This window comes from Pimephales promelas, chromosome 9 (assembly GCF_988280905.1).
Source record: "Pimephales promelas chromosome 9, fPimPro1.hap1.1, whole genome shotgun sequence".
In the NCBI taxonomy this organism is placed as follows: domain Eukaryota; kingdom Metazoa; phylum Chordata; class Actinopteri; order Cypriniformes; family Leuciscidae; genus Pimephales; species Pimephales promelas.
Window position 1 is genome coordinate 2898337 of NC_142777.1, and position 21749 is coordinate 2920085.

The following is a 21749-nucleotide window of genomic DNA, read 5'->3' on the forward strand; positions in this document are numbered from 1 at the left end:
TCTTTGCATCCATCAATCTGTGCATCCATCAATCCGTGCATCCATCCATCCATCTATCAGTGCATCCATCCATCCGTGCATCCATCAATCCTTGCATCCATCCATCCTATATTATATTATATTATGTTACTTTTTCATTAAAGTCAACATTTTTTTACATGCATACATACTACATATATTGTTGGCCTCAAATGAGCTGAAAGTGAAACCCCTCAGGACTACATTTACATTTCGTAAGTAATTATAGAGTTTGTAAAATTTTGGATTAACATTGCTTTGAGCACTGCAGAAAAGCATATTAATCATGAATAATGACAGTTTAGCGTGAAAAGCAAATTTGAATAAATTCAGGGGGGAAAAAAAGAGAAACAAATAAGAATTATAACACTGTTTTTAAAAAACCTGATCTTCCAATATCTAAAAAAATCCAGTGTGCAAAAGCTTACTGCTTAACGCTCGTCTATATTTCATCAAAGAGACTGCGATATAAATGATGTAAATGCGATATAAAAAGCCAGTCTTGACTGGGGAAACAGCCTCTAATGCTGCTCTGTGGCAAAGGAAGAAAAAGAAGAGCAAGTGGACCGGACTATCCAGTTCTTTTTCCTTTGACACAGAGCAGTGAATGCAACAGAAACACACTACAAGATTGGTGAGAAAGAAGGAGGTCTAGGGTTGAGCACAGACTATCTTTACTTCCATGCACACACAATGGTGTCAGACATTAATAACATGATAATTCAGTTCACGGCAGGTACTGAATGCTTCCCATAGTCATGCACCATATAGTATTTACATTAATGATGCCCAATATATCAGTTTTGACAGTTTTTAATGTTATCGTTATCAGCCTCATAAGAAAATTTGGACAATATATTACAGCTAACACTTCAGATGCACACTGTTGGTTTTGAATTGCTTGAAATATGATTGAAATCATGTCTAAAAAGGAAAATACAGTTAATGCAACATGTGCAGCGCAATCTTTCATATCGGCTACATACAATTATAATGAGAACATCAGAACTATGTGCTTGGGACATGGCTTTTAATGGGGAGACTTTTGTTTTTATAATCAGTTTCTCAAAAATCATATAAAGATTTGGATTTATCGGCCAATATATCGGTTATCTGTTTTCAAGCACAAAGAATTATCGGTTATCGGTATCAGCCAAAATTTTCATATCATATGCATCCTTAATTTACATGTACAGAAAATACCATGGTACTAAAAATGTTTGTTCTGCAGGTAAACAAGTATTGAACTATTTTAATAAACCCAGTTTCATATCTTGTGTCCCTCCCCTCACACACTCCATTAAGCCCATCCATTTATCAGTGGCCTCCCCTTTTTAGAAAGTCTGAAGGGCTGGTGTGTTGCATAAAATGCTCACCAATCCGAGAATCCTGACAGGAAGACAGAACCCTTTAAACGTCACTGCATAAAACATGTTGACTGTAAACACCGGGTCTTTGGGAGTGTCCTTCGGCTTTTCTGAATATGGTAAAATGCTCAACATATCACACGTTGACGTATAAGAACTAAAATTCTTTACTACAAAGGCTGATTGTGTTTGATTGAATGGTTGTTTGGAACCAACACCCATTTTGATTTAACCTGTTAACTGTAATCCCCCCTTTTTTGAATAGACATGAAAATGCACATTTCGAACTTAAATGGTTGTAATTCAAGAATGCTTTGGAATATAGACATATGATTGGTCTTGTTTTAAAGAAGACATTTGGCAGATTTTTGTAGAAGTGCAATAAATTAAGAAAGTGAAACAGAAAAAAAGTTATAGAAGTTTGAGTTTATGGAAATGTACAATGCAAAAATATTAATTATTCATATTTTACATAAAATATATATTTTCAAAACCTGGGCTACTCTAAAATGGCAGAAAGATCAAAGCCAAAAATCTGAACAAGTTGTGTTTCAACTTTTAGGTTGATATCTCAAAAAACGAGCTTTCAGTAAGATTTTGTTTGGGCGCAGTACCAAACTTTTTCACTAGGGCACAATCAGACTCCATTACTGCCCATATAAGGGCGCCTGCATTTCCATTCCTGTTTTGAGTGATATGAACCATTATTTTCACAATTTTCATACAATTTCTGAAGTAGAGATCCTATTCAGAAGTAGCATGGGAAGTTTGGCAGATTTTGATATGAATTGAACCTCTAAGAAACACATACAAAGAACACGCATGTAAGTCATAGCTAGCTGCCACGTCACAAATGGTGAATTTATTATTTTTTTCCTTGATATTTCAAACTTTTCAGACCTTTTTTTTTCCAAAATAATTGAATGGATTCTATCTTTTGAACTTTTGGCATGAAAGCAAACTGAGGTATCTACCATTTTTTCATGATTTTTCATGTTTACTGCTATTTTAAAATAAAGGTCTGAACACGCCTTGGAATTATGAAAATATTCTTGTTGCAAATTGATAAATTATGGCTCCTCTGTAATATATTTTGAAAATCAGTCACCAAATATGGAAACTAGAGATTGTAAGCTTTCAAATGATATATAGTTTGTCAATATTATTTAAGGTATTTACTAAGATATTATTGTTTTAAAAATATAGTGGCAAACGTCCCACCTGTGGGACGGTGACAGTTAAGTGGTTTTAACAAACATGCCACAGCATATACATTTCCAGGATCATGCATTCATGTGCATTTACCTCCTCATCCCATTAATACATGCTCGGGCTGTCATGTAATTGAATGCATGCAATGCGTGCTTCATGGTAAACATGCTGGAAATGATAAACTCCAGCAGAAGAAAGAATGCTGGATCGAAGGTCCTTGCACACCTAAAAATATGACCGCATGTTTTGTCAAACCCGTTTACACACTGCCAACTTTCGTCCGTCATAAAAAATTTGGTTCGGGTAAAATTTTCTGCATTTTTGAGGTGTTTTGACAATTCAGAGCCACCGTACAAGCGAACCCCAAAATCAAGAACTGTCCAGGATCAACTGGTTCACGGAAATTGGTGTTCACTTTAAAAAAAAAAAAACTTTTGCTGATAATTTCCTCACCCCCATGTCATCCAAGATTTCCATGTCATTCTTTCTTCAGTCGAAAAGAAATGAAGGTTTTTGATGAAAACATTCCAGGATTTTCTCAATGGGAACCAAACGGTTCAAGGTCCAAATGACAGTTTCAGTGCAAACTGTTCAAAGGGCTTTAAACGACACCAGATGACGTATCAAGCGAAACGATCGCTCATTTAAAAAAAAAACAAAAAAAAACGTAACACTTTATTTCGAAAGTCCACTTTAGACATTCTAAGTAACTTATCAACTACATGAAATAAAGTGTAACCAAAAAGGTAACAAAGTTTAAGTTTTATAAGCTCAAATGTTCGCCTTGCTCTGTTCTGTGATGCGCGTTCGTGACTCTCCTGTTCGAACTCGTTCATCAAAATAAACAAATCTTTTCCTGAGTCATTTGATTCATTTGAAGAACGAAATGAACGAATTAATTCGGAAAAGAATTGTTCATTTTGATGAACGAGTTCGAAAGACATGGACATCTTGGATGACATGTTGGTGAGTCAATTATCAGCAAAAGTTTTTTTTTTTTTTTTTAACGTGAACTACTGTACTCCTTTAATATGTGGTTCAAGCATCGCTAGCAAAGCATCAAACTGAGTTACTGACATTGTGAATTAAACTTTGAATCTCTTGGGATGATCCCACAGCTCCTTGATAAGGGGGAACTCGCAATCTCAGGATTGGACGGATCCAATATTCCCTCTCTTTTTCACGACTAAATCATCCTCACTGTTTCAAGACTCCATTTTGTATTGTTTTGCTATTTTTTTTTCCACGACGAATTAATACTCATCGGACTCAGTGTGCAAGGTTTCTGTGCGCGACGAATTTTTAGGATGACGACGAATAAGAAAAAGCGCAAAAGAATATTTCGGAGTGTGCAACCTTAACATTTAGGGATCTGATTTGTTTGTTAATTGCAATTCAAATGCACTATTATCACAGAACTTATCTTTGTATTATGATGTGTGAGCATAACTTTAACGTTGCCAGAGCCTATCCCAAAGTCTCAATGATATTCCTTTGAAAAAAAAAAATAATAATAGCACACCTGCTGAATTTTGAGCCGTCAACACATCTGCCTTTGCAAGAACCACTAATAATTACAACGAATTTTCACATTTTTGACTGTGGCAGAGGAGCTTCCTTTAATTCACAGCTCACATGCGTGCTTTCTGCTGATCCTGCACTTTAAGCGGGTGTGAAGAGGTGTACTCGCTTCTTATTGTGTCTTATCGCCACTGCCATAAGCCTCCATCACTGCAGTCTGAGAGGGAATCTACTTCCTGTGAAGTGTATAGGCGCTCTATCATCCGAACAGAAGAATACACACACACACACAGATCTAGAATAAACTCCACACACAGACCTTTCCACAAACACATTCTCTCTGCTTGCTCCCGACAAAAATAACTGTTTTCCTGAGGTGTGTTAGTCTTTATTTCAAACACGGGATTGGAAGGGCCTACGTTCGTTAAGTAAAGCTGACCCTGTGAGCTCATCATCTTAATGATCCACAGAGGACCTAATATCAAAAGACAGTCCCTCAGCAGGATATTTAAAGTAGCTAATCGCTCAACATTTCTCCAGGGACCCTTTCAGGAACCACAGGGGTTATTCTGTCGGCCCGCCGTAATCCTTCACTATGCAAATACAGTCGAGCGTTCGGAACGGCAACACTCAAATCTGCCCTGAGCGCCCAACGGGTTTCGGACGAATGACACTATTCGGAGGTATTAAATAGAGCGGGGTTTCTTCTTAGTTCGCCCTGCCCTTCCAACAGAATTTTTGGCATAAATATTCATGGTCTTCAGAGAACTATTTCTATTTGAAAGATAGAACGTTTAGATAAACTGTTATCTAACTCCATGGAATAAAAAGCAGCTAGTCCTACATGAGATGTGTTTAAAGTGGTGATTTTGGCTTCTCCCACCACACTCAAAAAACAATTGTGACATATTTTTAAATGTTAAAGTCCCCCTGTGGTGAAAATCGAGCTTTTAATGTTGTTTATGTGGTGTTTTTAATACGATTTAAGACACACCATGTGTAAATTCATAAGTGGACAGCATTGCTGAGTATTTTCTTCTTAAAACTGCAATGAACCAAAGATAGTGTTAAAAACCAACCCGATCACACTAAATGCGTCTTTATGCAGTCCCTCCAGGATTTCACGATTTTTTTTTGGGTGATTTTTGCGATCAAAATGACTGATTTTGTGGTGGTAATTTCCAAAAATTTGTGAAAAAATTTGCGATTTATATATAACATTTACCATAATTACCATAAAATTTTTTTTGTGATTGTTGCGGGCAAAAATTGATTGATTACGCGGTAAACTACTGGCAGCTGTGGTTGCCAGCATCATACCATAAATTTATGCAATTTTATGCGATGAAATTGCAGGAATTTGTAAAAATTGAGGGAACTTGCAAAAATTGCGGTTTGATAAAAAAGAGAAAAAAGTGATTCCCCCAACATCCTGTTCTCACTAGGCTAATGTAAGAGTCATTTCTTATTACTTCCTTTGATAAGCAAGCATACTACATCATAGAAAGTGCTGGGAATATTTCATTTCTCATCTTGTTTTATTTCAGACTGTAACGAGTGTAAATAAGGTGTGGCCCCTTTAAGAGCTGCGCGCTCCCTGTTGAACTCTCTGCAGTGTTATATGTGCGCCTAATTTCTGTTTGATGCTTCTTCTTTTATCTTATGTTGTTTATTAAGTAACGATGTGACGGTAGAACGTGTGACAGACCGTTATACGAGTTCGATTTGTGAGATGTCAATCGCCTCCGTGAGTCTGTCTGGCGTCGCGTAATTGCGTCACTTCATAACGTTCCCATGGAAACAGGGGGAAATGGCTGCTCTTGTGTGAAGCAAACGCAACATTTTTCAACTTTCTGCTAAGATACATGTGACTTTTTTTGCAACGAAAATGCGAGGATTATGAAATTAAGCAAACGGAAATCGGCAATTTATGCGGCGAAAGTGCGGCGTATTTGAAAAAATGCGGCCCCCGCATAAATGTGCGGACTTTGGCTGATTTTGCATTGAATTCAGCGATCGCATAATCGCGTTTTTCTGGAGGGACTGTTTATGACACGCATGTGTATTGTCGTATAATTTAAACGCTAAAGTGAGTTTTTACGTGCTTGCATATGATACGAATTGGTTGGTTAGGGTAGGTTTAGGTGTGGGGTGCGTGTACACGCAAATGAACTGCGTATTAAATGCATGCGAAAAATTGCATCTCATATGCACATAAAAACTAATTTTCCCGTATAAATTACACGAAAATACACAATGCGTGTTATCGAGACGCATTTACGTGAGAACAGGCTGCAAAAACACGGTTTGGTGTTTCTCACAAACGACCTTGTAACCAATCAGATCAACGTGTCAACGTCAACAAGTGGATCTGATCTGAGTGACTGATTGGAGGCGGGGCTCATTTGCATATTCATAGAACCGCGTATACTAAACGAGGCAGGGGTGAAAAAACTTTTATATGTCATTTTGGTGGCCAAACATGAGTTTTAAGGGATACAATTATTGACTACAGGGGGACTTTAAAAAGGATCCGCTTCATATCACATGTCTTTTACTACTCTATACCAACAATTAATAATTTAATATAATGCAAACATGTTTGCATACACAGTTTTACATCAGCATGTAATTACAGCTGTACTGAATGTATGTACTTACATGTATAATTACTGTAATTACACCCGTATCCTCCTCAGTACAACACAATTGCACTGAATCTAACAATTTCGTATTTTATGTTTATTTAAAGAAAAAAATAAAGTGGGACCAAAAAAAAATATATATAAAAATCTATTGAATTGAAAAAAATATATATATGATCAAAAACATAATATTTAACAATGTGAAAGCATGCTTTTGTGATTATTACCAAAACAGAACATTTTTAAATAATAAATAATCTAATTCTGTTTCCTTCTTTCTTTTTTTATTTATTTTTTTATTTTTCCAAATTGCATAATTGAATGCATTTGCTAATTTCAACCATTCAACCACGGTTTCATTTCTATGTTTATTCAATATGTTTTGCTAAAAATAATAAAATGGCACAAATCAGGGTTTTAAACTGCATTTAGAAATGCCCCATTTTTTGGTAACAGGCTAGCCCAAAAAAAAAACTCATATGAAATAAAACTAGGTCATATAATATTTAGTTGAAGGTTAAACAGCTCCTTCAACCAAAAAAAGTCTTGCAAGCATGTTGTGGAAATGAAGTTAAAGCACTTATTCAGCAACAAGCCAACTTAAAAATAGAGAAAGCAAAAATATATTTAATTGATTCCCATTTACACCCACATCTACAGCCACGCACTTAATTAACAAAGCAACTCTTTATAGTGCTAGGATGTAAACATCTAGTGTCGGACTATGACGTCCAACACCTTCTAGGATACATTAAAAAAAAATCTGTGTTCAAACACAAGCAGGCAGAAAAGTGAACATTCATTAAACAGCAGAGCGTAGTATGTCTCACTTGCAATTTAGCAAGCTTAAAAGAATATTGAATGACTATAGACATAAAATCAAAGACTAAAATACATTAAACACTGAAGGCTACACACACAAACAGAGCTGCAGCACCTCACAGCATAAACACTTCCAATTAAAGGTGTCCTCATTATATAAATTTGTCAAGAATTTAACGGAAATTTTCATAAAGAAAATGGAAAGCAATTTTATATAATTCCTTAGTTCAACTGTTCGCTAAAGAAACTTAAGTGTAATGCTTGGTCTTCAACCCGCTTTGTATTGTTACAACGTTGTAGTGTGTGTAAATGAACAAAATGACACAAAATGGCTCCAGTGGAGCTTCTTTCTTCTGCTGAACACATAGGAAGATATTTTGAAAAAATGTTTGCAACCAAGCAGATCTCTGGCCCCATTGACTTCCATAGTCACTATCAACTGTCTGGTTACAAACATTCTTCAAAATATATTCCTTTGTGTTCAGCAGAAGACTTTGGAACAACTTGAGGATGAGTAAATGATGACGGGATTTTCATTTTTGGATGAACTATTCCTTTAAAGGGATATTTCGCCTCTGGAAAGATGAATGTGTATTTAAAATGGGTCATTAATGTAGAAGAATTGTGAAATTATTTTTGAATTTGGAGCTTTTTAGACTGTGAAAAGCCAGAAAATGTATTTTTGGCTTATGTTGATGAAAGACAACAACTCCCAGAATGCACTTGCTTCGCTGCCCTAGGAGGCCACGCCTACCGGTAATAGATCTCTGTTCTAGGCTACTAGTGAGTCTCCGTGATGAGTCTGCCCGAAAATGTGTTTCGAGATCACCCAAATTGTCCGGGATTGGGCTTTTGCTTTCTACAGTCGCCGTTCATCATGTTTACTGTGGCGAGCGGGACGAGTGAGGGCCGCGGGAGAACAGTGCGAGGCCGGTGGCGTGATTACCGATGAACGACACCAGTGAGACACACCAGTCTCGTATCTCTCACGGAGGAGCGTCATCGGAAGACTTTTTCCAGACAAAAAATACATAAATCTCTCGTCTCAGGGGAATATAAGGGTGGAAAGCATGGGAAAGCACGGTGATTCGAAAATACTACAGGTTTTCTACTAATACAAAGCTTAATGCCAAATACTGAAGTAGCCCTTTAAGCAAGCAGTGCCGTCCATTTTAGTTGGTTTATCTGGGTAATTAACAACGACAATGCCATTTTTTTTTTTTTACAAACATACAAATCTATGCGATGAAGTCTATACTTATGCCAACGGCTGACTTTTGAGCCCATTGTATATTAAATTGTTTATTTGCTCTGTGTGTGTTTCCATCACAGTATGGAGGCTCTGATTGGACTGGCACTATTATTATTCTGACACATGAGCCTTGTTTTCACCGCCGGCAAGAATCAGCGTTAATTCAGAAGCTCTTATTAGAGTCTAACTGTTTAAATTTGCATAGCGCAAAGTGGCTTGTCAAAAACACGAACTGGATTTCGACAGGTACACGTTGAATTAACTGCTGTGTGGAAAAAAAAAAAAAAAAAAAAACATGACCCAGATGTTAACTTTAAAACTAGAGCTTTATAAATAGCAAGATGTGCTTTGACATTTGCAGCCGACCTACCATGACAACATTAACATGCTGAGAGAGAGAAATACGTAATGTTGAGGACGAAGCATGCTGGTGATTGGGTTTGCTTACCGAGGATATACTGACAGTTCAACAGTGCTAATTCAGCGGTGGAATATTCCCAGTCTCTTATTTATTCAGTGTTCATGTTGGCAGAGCTTTGATGAGATGGTGCATTTATGGTGGCATGCTATTTAAAAGAACTAACCTCACAACCGTCACTGTATAATGAGCAAAATTACTTATGTCAAGAGTTAAAACACGATGAAACAAATTATAGTCATTAAAGGAACATTGTTTAACGTGAAATGGAAAGGCTTGAGAGACGAGATACTGCGTTGAAAACAGACGCAGATTGGGGGCGGGGGATGTTATTATGAGTTGATGTAAATGTAATTAACGTTATGGCCAACGAGCTAACAACAGACTTGAGTACACCAAAGCACAGGGGTGATCCATTATGTCATTTTTAATGCTGAGGAAGATAATTACAGCAGCATATATAAAACCTTTGACTGGGTAGAAACCCATACACCCCCAGACAAAATTTTAGACACACTTGACTGGACTTATGGTCATGACCTTCTTCTGCTGCTTATGCTAGACATAAGTTTGCCAGAGACAAATGGCTTCACTATTCATTCAAGATAAATTAATCCCATATAGGGGTGGGATTTATTTGGTACTTCACGATTCGATTCAAATTGATTATTGAGGTCACAATTCGATTACAAATTGGATGTTCATAGATTTGATTGTAGTTTCCCGTTTTGTGTTACTTCTCTTATTTGTCTGTGGTAAACAATTTAATAGGTCTAGGAGAAAAAAAAAATCCTCCATTTTTTTTTCCAAACTCATTTAAGTCAACCCAAAGCGACTTACAAATTTGGACTAAAGCAAGCGAGTCATTGGAAGAGGCAAAAACAGCACAGAAGTGCTCAAAACACAAAATTCAGGCATTGCTCAGAGTAGCATAAGCCAGACGAGGCAGGATTAAAGGATAAGGAAAGTGTTTTTGTCGTTGTTTGTTTCATTATGATAAGTGCTCAGGGAAGAGATGAGTTTTCAGTTGTCTTTTGAATGTTGTCAGGGATTCTGCATTCCAGATGATGATGGGACCTTCAAGGCTCTCTGTGATGGTACCACGAGCCGTTGCACATTGATTGATCGTAGGCTTCTGGTAGGGATGTAGACTCGTAGGAGTGAGTGAAAGTAGGAGGGAGTTTAGCCTGTGGTAGATCTGTTCGCAAGCGTCAATGTCTTGAACTTCAAGAGAGATGAACAGAGAAGTGACGTGGGCCCATTTGGGCTTGTTAATATGACGGCAGTCTAGCCAGAAGAGCATTGCAGTAATCAAGCCTAGAAATAACCAGCGCCTGGATGAGAAGTTGTGTTGCATGCTCAGTTAGGAAAGGCCTGATCTTCCTGATGTTTTGCAGTGCAAATCTGCATAATTGAGTTGTCTTTGTAATTTGGTCTGTTTGGTCAGCTGGTTTTCTGACCGACCTTGATGATTGAAGATTTCTCACCGACCTTGATGGCGAAGTCGTGTTGGCTGGGAGGACGAAAAGCTCAGTCTTTGGCAGGATGAGCTGCAGGTGATGTTCCTTCACCCATGCCGAGATGTCTGCCAGACAGCTTAAGATACATGGGGATCATCTGGGTAAAATGAGGGGTAGATCTAGGTATCATCAGCATAGCAATAGTAAGAAAAACCATGTGCCTGTATGATGGGTCCCAGTGATGTGGTGTAAATGGAGAAGAGGAGCGGTCCAAGAACAGAACCCTGAGGAACCCCGGTGGTCAGTTGATGTGCTTTGTACACCTCGCCTCTCCATGCAACCCTGAAGGGCCTACCTGTGAGATAGGACTGAAACCAGTGGAGGGAGGTTCCAGTGATGCCCAGTGATGAGAGGGTGGACAGAAGGATCTGATGGTTCACAGTGTTGAAGAGAATGAGAACTGAAGATTTGGAAGCAGGTTTTGCGATCGTGTGACCGACAGTAATGCAGTCTCGGTTGAATGCCCCTTCTTAAAGCTAGATTGGTTGACATCCAGCTGGTTGTTCAGAGACAGGAAAGATGATACTTGCAGTGTTGTAGTCGAGACCACCTCACTCGAGTCTGAGTCGAGACCGAGACCAGAGAGAGTCAAGACCGAGTCCATAGAGAGTCGAGTCCAAGTCGAGTCCGAGACCAGAGACGGTCGAGTCCGAGTCGAGACCGAGACCAGTGAGGGTTGATTACCTAATTTACTTTTATTTACTTAGAGAAATCCTTTTTTTATTTTACTGAATTTACTTAGAGTTTAAGAAATATGATCAGTTTAGGGTAAAAAGGCCACATAGTAGGTGGTGTTAAAAGTAATTTTATTATAATTTGTCATGTGCAGTTGCGCACTAGAAAATCACCAATCACTGGGCGTGTCAATCAATTTAAAGAAATATTTTATTAACATAAATTAATAATCATGAAAAATATTTTGAATTGAACTCGAGTGGACTCGGGAATAAGTCCGAGTCCTAAAAAAATTCTTTTCCGAGTACGAGTCAATTCCGAGTCCAAATGCACACGAGTCCATGACAAGACCAAGACCATTAAAATATGGTCTCGAGACCATATCTCGAGTCTCGAGTACTACAACACTGGATACTTGGTTGAAAGCAACTCATTCAAGTGTTTTCCCAATGAATGGTAGGAGAGACAGGCCTCTAATTCTATAAAAGTGATGTGTTAAATGTTTTTTTCTTTAAGCAGTGTACCCTAGCCTGATTGAATGCTGTAGGGAAATTGCCAGTTTGTAGGGATGAGTTGATGATGTGTGTGAGTGCTGGAGAGATGGCTTGTAGAAGGTGTGAGGGGATGGGGTCTAGAGGGCAGGTGGTAGAGGAGAAGTTTAGATACTTCATCATTGGGTAATGGAGAGAAGGTTTTTGTGATCTTGTTGTGGAAATATGAAGATTTCACGCCATGAACATCAACATAAAAGGAAGAGAGCAGAGTCTGATACATGTGTCTTTTGATTTGCTCTAGTTCCTCACCGTTGCTCTGAGTTTGGTCCGATGTTCAAGAAGAACCTCAGATAACCAGGGGTTAGAGGGAGTAGCGCGTGCTGGCCTGGGGGAGAGGGGGCAGATATTTTCTAAAGAAGAGGTTAAAATGGAGCATCCGTTGCGGTATTCACATCAAAAGAGAATTGTGAGGGTGAGGGAAGAGAAGATGACACAGCAGAGGAAAGATGGGAGAGAGAAAGTGAGCACAGGTTATGTCTGAATGTAACTGCTAGGGGGTTGGTGGTGCATGGGTAGTGAGTTGTAGATTGAAAGTAATCAGGAAATGATCTGAAACGTGGAGAGGTTTCACCAAAATGTTGTCTGTGATGCAGTTGCGTGTGTAGACCAGGTCCAGTTGGTTGCCTGACTTGTGAGTACCTGTGGTGATGAGCCGTTTGAGATCAAATGAGGCTAGGAGAGAGATGAAGTCTGTAGCATACGGCTTCTCTAGATGAATGTTGAAATCACCAAAGACTACCTGTGGAGCGCCATCCTCAGCTAACTCCTCTACAAAGCTTCCCAGTTGACCTGGGGGGCGATAAATGACTACAATCTGGATCTTAGTGGGAGTTGTAAGTGTAATAGCATGATATTCAAATGAGTTGTTAGTGCATAGAGAAGAAAGAGTTGAGTATTGAAAAGTATTGAATACTTTTATTGAATGTAGTATTTGAAAGCACATGTTGAGTAAGGGAAATAAGATCAAAGTGGGAAAGCAAATGGGAGAAGAAGATATGTGCCATACAGGTGTCCTTGCTTGGTGGAGTCGCACAGGTAGAGTCACGGGTCTTCACACGAGGGGGCTGAACACGAGAGCTGGACGCTTCCGTGTGAAATATAATGCTTTCAAACGCTCGAGTGGGGACAGAGTCGCGCTGGTACAGTCACAGTTCTTTACCCGACCTTTACTCGGCCTTCAAGAAATTATATTTTAAAAAAACGTAATGTTATTATAAAACAAATGCCCTTTAAGCTGACTATAATCATTTCATTACAATCTTCTGTAATAAAGCAAGGCAGGCAATTTTATTTTTGATATAGGAACAGAAATAGGAACAAAGAAGCAAATTATAGAACAAATCTACAAATAATAAACTAAAATTATAACACATATATTTATAACAGAAATATATTACTATTGCGCAGTAGATTGTACTTCAAGTAAAAAAAAAATAATAATAAATACAGTTTATTAAAACTCCAGGGTCTTCATTACAGCAAGCCAAAATGAACGCTCAATCTAACTTGAATAAAATTATGAAAAACGTCTCAGGTTACAACTGTAACCTATGTTCCCTGAGAACAGGGAACGAGACAATACGTCGAATGACGCCTGAGGCGTTCCCCATTGCGTCATTCGACGTATTGTTGAGTTCCCTTCGAAAGGGAACGTCTCAGGTTACGACTGTAACCTATGTTCCCTGAGAACAGGGAACGAGACAATACGTCGAATGACGCAATGGGGAACGCCTCAGGCGTCATTCGACGTATTGTCGAGTTCCCTTCGAAAGGGAACATGTATTACTATCCCAGAGCATAATGTACTTCTTAAATAAATAAACAATTTATTAAAACATTATTTTTTAAGGAATATCATAAGTTTTCATAAATGTTTTAATTTAAACACTAAACTTGGAAAAAATAATAGGAATGACTACATTTCCATTTGATTACACTTTAAAAAATAAATAGTTTTGATTTCCAGTAAATTTGTGTACTACAAAGTTTTTATATTCGATGTACTCCTGATCGTAAACCAAGCCACTATAAATTTATGTAAAGATCTATTCATAAAAAGAAAAAAAAAACAGTGATATACTGTGTGAAACATCCAGAATCTTTTGGTAGAGATGTTTGGTCACGTTTCCAAGCACAACAGGGAACAAACAAAGGAAACTAAACGAGACACGGGTGAAAGTCATGGACCTGTGGAAACTAAATCGGAAGCAATGAGTGATTTTGGAAACTGAAACTAAATGAAATGGAACAGAATTTCAAAATAAAAGAAAACTTTACTGAACATAACCGTTACGTTATTTTACATAAGAAAAAAAAAATAGCTTCATTATGGTATCAGGATAATTGTACTGTATTTCCCTGTCATTTTTGATCGCCACATAATTCCCATACTTCATTTTCATTGTGTTGATGAGTATTATTCTAACACTCAAGAGTATGTAGGTGTGTAAAAACCTTTGACTGATAGTTGTGTAAATTATATCATAATACAGTTTTATTAATCAACGCAGATGTGTATCAAGTTAAAATGCTTGAAAAGAGATTAGCGTCATCCGTCTGATCTCATTTAGCTTGTTTGATTGCGTTCTGCAGTCTTCATCAGAGGTCTTGCTGTAAACAACAGAATCCATATTCAAACATTATTTGCACCTTGTTGCTTGACAAGCTTTGACAATCAATTTTGCAGCGAAGAAATAACCCTGTCATGCTTTTTCCTGCCATTAAACAGAGCTTGAATGCTAACAACCTCCAACACCTGCAAGAAAAGTAGCTGAATAAAACAATGTGTATTGCAAAATCTAGCATAAAATGTAAAAACTGCTGTTAAAGCTGTTAAACGGAACCAAGGTGAACAAACACCTCACGCAGAGATATCACACACATTGGCTGCTTTTGGCCACTGATTCTGCTGTTGGATTTTTGGTCATCCCGAAAGCTCTCAAAAAGGTTAATCTGAAATATCCGCTGGAATATGAGTCAATCTAAAGGGCTGGCGGGAAACACGCTGGGCTGAGCTGGTTAATGTGGAGACGAGTGCGCCAGCAGGGGATTTGCGTGTCTCCATTCAAACTCCACCCTGAGCTGGGCTGTCGAGGAACAGGCCTGATTATGCCTTCGTTCGACAGGAGCAGCCATCGAAACACAAGTGGAGACAGCACCAACGCCACCACTGAGACACAGTGCATTCTGGGAATGTGCATTTGGGTCATTTTGACTGATAAATCACACAGAGTACTCTGGGCAGTGATGGAGCGAGTTCCCTCTGCTCCATTTTTATGTACACATGCAGCACAGATGTAAATAGTACGGGGTAATCATTACCGTAAAAAGTTATCACGTTTCAATTTTTTTTTTAAATTAAAGTCACCATGAAATCAAAATGTAAAATTCGTACTTTTTAATAGGAAACTGCAGTGTTGATTATAAATTATTAATTGTGTTTTTAAATCCATGGTCAGAATAACTTCCCCTCCCTGACGAGGGCGGGGCAACCTGTCGCTCACATGAGATCCACCAATAGTAAACCACCACCATCCAACCATCAATCAATTCTCCATGGACATAATCAAGCCCCGCCCTAAATTTCTTCTTGACGTTTTACTCTGATATACGCCACAAAAGGGAAGAAAAGACTCGCAACTTCCATTTCATTAATTTGAAAGTCCCCCTGTAGTCAATAATTTTATCCTTTAAAAATCATCTTTGAGCAAAAAAAAAAGTCTTTGAAAAAAGAAAATTTCTCCAAGCCATAAAATAGCTTGAATGTACTCCTCATTTAGTACATGCGGTTCTATGGATATGCAAATGAGCCCCGCCTCCACTCACTCACCCACTCAGAGATACAATGGTTGACGATCACACGTTGATCTGATTGGTTACAAGGTCGTTTGTGACGTCAGAAACACCAGCGATTTCAAAGCGTGTTTTTGAGCCTGTCTTTGGTTCACTGCAGTTTTAAGCAGAAAATACTCACTAATGCTGTCGAATTATGCCCAGTGAAGAAAAATTACTTGCCCATAAAAATGCAAGCCCTAAAAATACAATGCATTAAATGCATGGTTAATTCTATGCATATTTTTTTCAAGCAGTGCAATTCAACAGGCTTTTATTTTTGTTTAAAAAAAACCAATTGCCATTAATTTACTTCCATAGTTTTCGCTGTACAATGGCTGTACTCGAATGAACCTTCAATTCCCAGTAAACTAAATAATAGACTAGCTCAAAACTCACCCATGTGACTCATGGGAAATCAATTTCAGTAAGCCAAAACATTAGGGTTTAAGTGAAGAGCAAAGGTCATTGGTGTTCCTGGAAGGGTCAAACATGTGTCTCTTCTCTTGTTCCAGTTGAAAGACTATTGTGAAAGGCTGGCTTTAGCCAAATGTGTCCAGAGGTTTTACTTAGTGTTTAATTTAAAGTCCCTCTGGGGTGAAAATCAAGCTTTTAATGTTGTTTATGTCTATGTTGAGTTTTTAATACACTTTAAGACAAACAATGTGTAAATTAATAAGTCGACAGCATTGCTGAGTATTAACTGCAGTGAACCAAAGACAGTCTCAAAAACACGCTTTGAAATCGCTGGCGTTTTTTACGTCACAAACGGCCTTGTAACCAATCAGATCAACAGGTGATCGTCAACCAGTGGATCTCTGAGTGAGTCAGTGGAGGCAGGGCTCATTTGCATATTCGTAGAACCGCACATACTAAATGAGGCAGGGGTGTCGAGTTACATTCAAGATATTTTAAGGCATGATTATCATGGGTATTCTTTTTAATGGAAAAAAAAAACTTTAAATATGTCATCTTGGTGATCAAAGAGTTTTAAGGGATACATTTATTGACTAAATGACTTTAAGGATTGTAGCCCAAACACACAGTTTATACCATTATAAGTATTAGTAATGCTGCACTGATACATTGCTATATGTATATTTCTTTGTTTTTGTTTTTTGTTGTTGTTGTTATGGATAAGGTCTTGAATTATATTTATTATATTATATTCATAAAGAAACTTTAAGTTGGCTATTGGCTGCCAAAACAAATGTCATACGACCATTCATATATTTGCCTTGCAGAGATTTTTTTTTTTAAATAAAACTTATTCTCCAAAATGTATCATTGTTATAAATACAATGCTACCTTCTAGTAGCATTTGTTATAGCTTTAATTTATGATGCAGATAAAAATGTAATTACAATATTCTTTCATATACATAATTCAGCTAAATTACTTACAGTAATACAAATTGCACAAATGATGCATTAACTCTACAAATCTTTGGTGAAATGTATTGCCAAAATTGACAGCCCGCGGACACATCCTACAGGCTGTACGCCACATAACTGAGCTTAATATAAGTTATGACTGCGCTGCTGTTTTTTCTCTGAAAGCACTTTAAGAGCATTTCTATGGGCGGGAGAGCGCACTTTCTTTACTTCAGACTCCTGAGACTACAGCACAACACACACACACACACACACACAGGACTGTCTTCTGCTGGCCATTACTTCATCACTCACACACAGCTCTGTAATGACAGGGAGAGCCATCCACAATGCACTTCTACAGGTAACTACACCAATCACACTCACACACTACTCTGACCAGTGCTCACCAAACAACTAACTGCACCATCCAATCAGACTCTCGTTACACACAAAGCACATCATACACACTGTTATCACTGCAGTGTAAGGTGTATCTAGAGGTAGACGACACCAATTCGTCAATGAAAGCACAAGACAACGCAAGCTTCCTTTCACAATCCATACAGAAGTGAGAATCACCACTGAGAATAATGAGAATTATTAAAACAAACGTGGATTACGGTAATGAGCATTTCGGGGAAAATGTGCCCAATAAAAATGATTGAAAATACAACACAAAATACAAATGAATACTGAAACAACAGCTTAACAAATATAACATACTTAAAACACAATAAATATACCCGAGAAAGAAATTAAGATTTGTTTTCAGAGAATATAAAGTTACGTTTATTTTTTCTCCTCCCCCCCCCCCATTAGCAAAATTAGTATTAAAAAGGGGCTTTAAGTTAATCTTGTTTTAAAGTCACTATGAAATCGATATTGCTAATTCTTGTATATTCTTCTTAAAGGGATACTCCACTTTTTTGGGAAATAGGCTCATTTTACCACTCCCCCAGAGTTAAACTGTTGAGTTTCACCATTTTCAAATCCATTCAGCCGATTTTCTGATATTTAGAAGAATATCAGTAACCAGACAGTTTCTGGTCTCATTGACTTCCATAGTATATATATATTATATATATTTTTTTTCCTACTATGGAAGTCAATGAGACCAGAAACTGTCTGGTTACTGATATTCTTCTAAATATCAGAAAATCGGCTGAATGGATTCGAAAACTGTTTAACTTTGGGGGGTTGGGGGTAAAATGAGCCTATTTCCCCCAAAAAAGTGGAGCATCCCTTTAAACGCATTTATGTAATGTCTGACCCTATATCAGCTAAACATAAAAACTGCACGCATTTTGTGGAAGAACATTGTTTTGGTTGTGCTTCGGCTCTCAGCGGATGAATATGGTTCTTTTTCATAACTAAAGAGTGAGAGAGATTATCCTCCTGCTCATAAATCATTCACTGCTAGACTTAAGAGAAATAACCAGTTTAGATGGAAAGATCGCAAGCTGACTAGGTGAAGACGTTAGTGTAGTTTTACATATTAATAAACACGACACTTCCTGGAGAATAAACGGTAACACTTTACAATACGTGTGCACTAATAAGCATTAATTCATGCTTAACTAATGCACACATAATACTGAATTAATGTGTAACTAATGATTATTTAAGATATTCATTGATGATTACCACATTAGGAACTAATTAAGAGCCTGTAAGGTTAATGTATTAGTTCATACATGAATTGTTATTAATTAAATATGTAATTGTGGATTAATTCCATAATAACTCATTTTTCGACTAATAGTATTAATTAATATGTTAATTATCAGAATGAGCCAAAGCCTTGTATTTCAACTTCCAGATAATATGACAGGTACACTAATATGCATTAATACATGATTAATTACTTCATTGTTAGTGCAAATTCATGTGCAAATTACTACAATTACTAGTTAATAATGATGTGCCCCATCAAGTAAAGTCATAGCATAATGATACCTTTGCAAATCATTAGCTAATGATTAATTAAAGCAGACAACTGGAAGTTGAAGTGTATAGCTTTGACTAATTGTGGTTATTAACACATTAATTTACACTATTAGTTAAGAAAATATGTTATTAAGGAATTAATACACAATGACATTGAATTAATAGCAATTCATGTATTACTTAATCTATTAATCATATTGACTCTTTATTAGTTGCTGATGCAGTAATCATCAATTAATGGTTTAGTTCTTGATTATCTGTGCATTAGTTAAGGATGAATTAATGCACATTAGTGCACCCATATTGTAAAGTGTCACCGAATAAACTCCAGCACAACAACACAAGTGACAAGTGATCTTCACAATACATAATGCTTTACAATGTTAGAGAGCTACTGTACATATGACTAGGGCTGCAACTAACGATTATTTTGACAATCGATTAATCGGACGAGTATTTTTTCGATTAATCTATTATATTATAACTAAATAAAACCCTAAATTAGAGTTGTGGCAAGCGGAAACAAAGCTGAGGAACGTGAGATGCGAGGTGTGTCTCACAGGTGTCGTTCATAAATCACTCATGCCACCGGCCTCGTCCTGCTCGCCACAAGAGTATTTATGTTAAGTGCAAAAGCCACAAATTGAGTTTTACTAATATCAATATTTGCATTGTTTTGTATTATAATTGCTGATGGCAAGTTGACAACCATGATTAAATGTAAAAAAAATAACACCTCATAACCCAACCATGTCAAATCATATATCGACAGTACACAATAATAGTCCATTTTATTCTTAAAGGGATACTCCACCCAGTTTCTTTCTTCTGCGGAACATAAAGGAATATATTTTGAAGAATGATTGGAGCCAAACAGTTGTTTGGCACCATTGACTTCCATAATAGAAAAAAAAATAAAATACTTTGGAAGTCAATGGGTCCAATCGTTTTTCAAAATATGTTGCTTTGTCTTCAGCAGAAGAAACACCCTCAAGTTGTTGCAAACCTGTATGAGTTTGAGTACATTTGATGGAGTATCCCTTTAAGGGTTTGTCCACATCACTAACCCTAAATATAAGCAGTAACAGTGAATCTTACCTTAGCAAACACCGCCAAGAATCAAACATGTGAAAAATAAAAATAATAACAGCATTGCACTGATTCCCCTGCTTTTGGGAGACGAAGCACAGCTAATAAAAAAGTGGACAGTTGCTGCACTGATATATGATTAAATTCTCATGGTACTGGAGCAAAGGGAGAAGAACGCTAGCTGGGAAAATAATCCTCTTTGCTAATAAAACAGGTGGAGTTAAAGACGGCCAATATTGCGCTATCATGACCCAAAGCATTCAAGCCCCTCCGCTTAATTGCTTTGGAATTGTTTCTTTATCAGCGGCGTGAGCGATCACTGAAAATACGAATTTAGCATACTAATTTAAATAAATACTATAGACTACAAACGCTTCCCAAGAAGCAAAACGATTTTGTAAAATGGTAATTTAAGAGTCTTCAGACTTTTTAATTATGGCTTTGCTGAAGGTATACTCCTGCTTTATTGAAACGCTCCAGTCAGCGTGTGGAAAATGAATTAAAAAGTAACCAAGAGGAGGAAATTCAGATGATATATTTTTTCACGCAAATGGATTGGTCTCATCATATTTCAGATGAGCGTTTGGGAAAGAGATTTCATGGTGAGGGCACATTGCTAATCTGTGAGAATACATCTATTCTTATCTTTTTTTCTTCTTCTTCCTGTAGTTCATTGTAGCTTAAGGAACAGTTCACCCAAAAAACTAAAACTTGAATAAAATGACACGTACTAGGCTACTTTAATGATACTTCATGGTGTGTGTTTTCTTTTTTCTTTTTTTTACTTACTAGTATATTTCTAAAAAAAAAAAATGACCTTTTTGTGAGAGTAAGTGAATTATGACATTATCCAAACTGTTCCTTTAACTGCTACAGCTCAGCACAAGCAAACAAGAACGGAGGGGAAATATACTCTGTAAGTCTCGTTGGGTAAAAGACAATGCGTCACATAAGTGAGGATGTTTATCTCTGTCTGAAACCAAAGCCTTTCTGTGATCATCCTCAATGCAGTTTGCTCATATAATCACATTTATCTGAGATGAAACCAGTTTGCTTACAGTCTTCAACATATATTTGAAGAAATGAGCATAGCAGAGAGCTTATACGAGTTGGATAAAGATGGAAATACAAATTTGGCTTTTTTGACAGCGCTAAATATGATTGTGGAAACAGGATCAGGAAGTGACATGAGCCAGATTACAGGCCATGGCTCTGATGGAGATAAAACTTTATTAATAACAATCACAAAGATAAGCATACAAGTATCATCTGAGCTGCGTCCGTGGCCTGTCAATGTTAAAATGATTGAGATGACCAATTAGATTAAAGTAGGTGGGGCTTTAAGTTCATAGAAGTGCAAGATAAGATTTAAGTTTCTAAACTAAACAATTAATGGTGCAGGAATGACAAATGTTTGTAGGCCAACCCGGAAGTTGGATTTCCAATAGGATTTTTCCACAGGCTTTTGAATTATCGCAAAAAGTAAGCTCTGTGATCAACAA

At 37.2% G+C, this 21749-nt stretch overlaps 1 protein-coding gene and 1 pseudogene across 6 annotated transcripts in view; both read right to left on the reverse strand.

Annotated features, from left to right (window-relative positions):
* nlgn3a (neuroligin 3a) overlaps window positions 1-21749 on the reverse strand; it is a 278376-nt gene that overhangs the window by 210640 nt on the left and 45987 nt on the right. The window lies entirely within an intron of this gene.
* On the reverse strand, window positions 12242-12947 carry LOC148977466 (uncharacterized; annotated as a pseudogene).